We start from the raw sequence: 3,717 nt of genomic DNA on the forward strand, positions 1-3,717 counted from the left end.
AAGGCTTTTCTAAGTGGTTGACTAACTTTGCATGGAACTCCCACCTACTTCACGTCCTTGGCAGCATCGTGCTTGCAGACTTTTTGACATTGGCCCTTCTGGTACGTAGACATGGAAGCCCACTGGGCTTTATTTGCAAACTCTTGTCTTGAAATTCAACTCTCAGGCATTTTTTGGACTCCTGCTCTGTGCTAGGTTACTCGACTAGACATCTGAACACATGCCATTTCACTCACGTGACAACTCGACCAGGCTCGAGATTTTATCTGACCTCCAATGATCACACACAGGGTGACCAACTATCCCAGTTCTACCAGGACATGGAAACTTTAATGGCACACATCAGGACAGTCCCAGAAAACCAGGGTGGCTGGTCGACTTACAGCTAGACAGGTGCTCCAACAGAGGTCCCCCCCTTTCCAGGTCTAGCCTCCCCTTGTACCCTCTTGCTACTCAAAGGGAGATCCTCAGGGCAGGAGCATCATCCTCACCGAGGCCCCACAGCCGACTTGCTGAATCAGAGTCAGCAAGACCCCAGGTGTTGTGTGCGTGACTACAAAAATCCACAACCTACCCCTCCATGTGAACGATTCCCAAACTTGGCTGCATTAGTGGTCACATGGGCAACTTCACTGTACTGTTGCCTCAACTTCATCTCCAGAGAGTCTGATTTAATTGGTCTAGGGTGTGGCCCAGGTAATGGCCCAGCAACAACTTTTTAAAGCTGCCTGGGTTATTCTAACAGGCAACACGGTAAGAACCAGCGTGCTTGTGAATGACGCACAACCTCAGATGGTGTCTTCGTAGGATTTTACCAGCCGGTTTGTGTTCACCTTTATTTGCATAGTTTGAAGATTTAGATGATGGTCTCTCTCTCTTTTTTTTTTTAGAGACAGAGTCTGACTTTGTCGCCCTCAGTAGAGTGCTGTGGTGTCACAGCTCACAGCAACCTCCAGCTCTTGGGTTTAGGTGATTATCTTGCCTCAGCCTCCCAAGTAGCTGGGACCACAGGCACCTGCCACAATGCCCTGCTATTTTTTGTTGCAGTTTGGCTGGGGCTGGGTTTGAACTCACCACCCTCGGTATATGGGGCTGGTGCCCTACTCACTGAGCCACAGGCACTGCCCTAGATGATGGTCTCTTTAGACAACACTCTCCTTGGCCTAAGGACACAGCTGTTTCCTCACACAGTTGCCTTCTAAAATGAACCTTCTCTGAGGCTATCACATCTTTCTGGAGATAATACACTCACAGAATCTCCTGCAGAAAGGGTCTTACATAAAAACAAGGTCATATTCTAGAACCTTCCACATGGTAGGGAATTATCATCTTATCTGTTGCGAATATACAAGTTCTTCCCAACCAGTGCTGGTTTTATACAGGTTTCACTCCTCCTTCATAGAAATCATCAGTAAAGGTCCCTGATGCTTCCTGGAGTTTGAGTTTCTCCACACCACTCCCTGGGCACAAGTCACAGCCAGGAGCCACCTGTAGGAACTGCCTCAGGGGTCCCCCCTTCCACAGAGCCATACCCTCCCCAATCTGTCCTCCACATAGTGTCAGAGTGACCTTTAAGGACACAAATCAGATCACGTACTTCTCTGGTGAGAACATTCCAGAGGCTCCATGTCACTGTAGACAGAATTACTACCTTAGCCAACAACGCCCTGTGTGACCTATTTCCTGCCCAGCTCTCCAGTCCTGTGCCATGTCCCTGGCGTCCTTGCCTACAGCCCACTGGGGCCTCCTTCGTATTCCTTAACCCACACAATCAGGCTCCTGCCTCACGACTTCCCACTGGCTGTTCTAGCTTCTCAAAATGCTTTTCCTCCAGGTAGACTGTAGTTCACGCTAATATTCATCCCAGCCTTTGCTCAGATGCCATCTTCTCAGAGGGTCCTGCCCTGGCCACTCTGTCAAAAATAGAACTGTTGCCTGTCACTCTCTGATTCCTTCACTTGTTTCATCTGTCTTTGTTTTACTTCTGGCATCATTTTATGTACTTTTATATATTTATTTGTTATCTATCACTCCTGGAGACTTTGCCCCAGGCCCACAAGGTTCCACATGCTGTAGCTCAATAAATATTTGTTGAGTGGATAGATTGCACTGTCCTTCCACAGTGGCCCTAAAAATTGGGCTGTTAATGTGCTGCCTTCATGATTTTTGACATATCCTTATACTCACCTGAGCTACAGTGACTTGATCACATTATATGAGTAGACACACCTTTATTTAGAAAATCAACAATCTATGTACTTCAATAAACGAAACAGAAGGTAATCATTAAAAATACATTTTACAAAAGGGAAAAAGGCCAGTGCAGTGGCTCACGCCTGTAATCCTAACACTGTGGGAGGCCAAAGCGTGTGGATTGCTTGAGCACAAGAGTTTGAGACCAGCTTGGGAAAGATGGAGACTCCGTTTCCACTAAAAATAGAAAACTTAGTTGGGTGTAGTGGTAGGCACGTGTAGTTTCAGCCGCTTTAGAGGCTGAGGCAAGAGGATCCCTTGAGCCCAGGAGTCTGAGGTTACTGTGAGCTATGATGACGCCATGGCACTCAACCCCAGGGCAGCCGAGTGAGACACTGTCTCAAAAAAAAAAAAAAAAAAAAAAAAGTTATGAAATTCAAGCTAGATTCTGTTGCCTACTGAAGACTCTGAATGTAGGCCACCGATTCTTTGCAAGCATTGGGAGGTGTTCAGGGCAGAGCAGCACCCCAGTGAGAGTTTCTCCCAGATTAAGCAGAAAGATTCCGGAAACTAGGAAAGAGTCATGTTCTCAATCACTGCAGCCGTCCCTCTTATTTAATCCCCCACCTCAAATCATTTTTCCTACCCTCAGGGGCATGCATTCTATACTTAAAAACACCAACACAGGTAATTTTTACTGACCCTGGTCACAGCCTGTCTTTTTTTGTTGTTGTTGCAGTTTTGGCCAGGGCTGGGCTCGAACCTGCCACCCTCGGCATATGGGGCAGGCGCCCTACTCACTGAACCTGTCTTTTTAGCCTCTTTTTAATTAAAGTTTTATGTTGACTTGTTTCATGTTGCACCACGCCGTCATTCCCAAAAGCAGGAGAAAAAAGAAAACAGGGCAGCTACCATATAGTTCCAAGTGTTTATCTCACCCTGACCCGATCTCACAGTTTAAGGAGAAAGGAAACCATTTGAGCCTATATAACAAAAAAGTCAGAACTCGGCCACACAGGCCTTCCCCAGCACCCAGATATTTGACAGCTCAGACAAAACACCCAGATTATTGACCGTTTCCTCTTTTCATCCCTGTGATCCAAGCTCACATAGCAGCAACCCGATTAAAAGCAAGCCCAGCCTAACAGCAAGTGGGCCGCACTGACTCAGGGGAACACCAGCTCAGAAAGCCAGCAACCCTTTGCTTGGCAGACCGCAATGATTCCGCCATGGCTCAGCTTTTCAGCACAGGCCCTGGTTTCCACGTAAGATGATAAGGCCTCTATGTACTTTCCCATGTGGGCTAAAGACTTCTGAATACTTAGATGAAGAAATCAGGTCCTGATGATGGCAGAATATTTACACATTGACTTAAGCCTGTCCATGAAATCGGGAATCAGGAACATTTCCATCTGAGAGTGGGGAAAATGAAAGCGATCAGAGCTACGACGTTTCAGCAGCTCTGAAACGTTCTACTTAGGTAGAAGAGGCTTTTCCTGCTCATTACCCTCTCCTCCTCTTCTT

Source organism: Otolemur garnettii, unplaced genomic scaffold (genome assembly GCF_000181295.1).
Source record: "Otolemur garnettii isolate 467f Iridium unplaced genomic scaffold, OtoGar3 scaffold00058, whole genome shotgun sequence".
Classification (NCBI taxonomy): domain Eukaryota; kingdom Metazoa; phylum Chordata; class Mammalia; order Primates; family Galagidae; genus Otolemur; species Otolemur garnettii.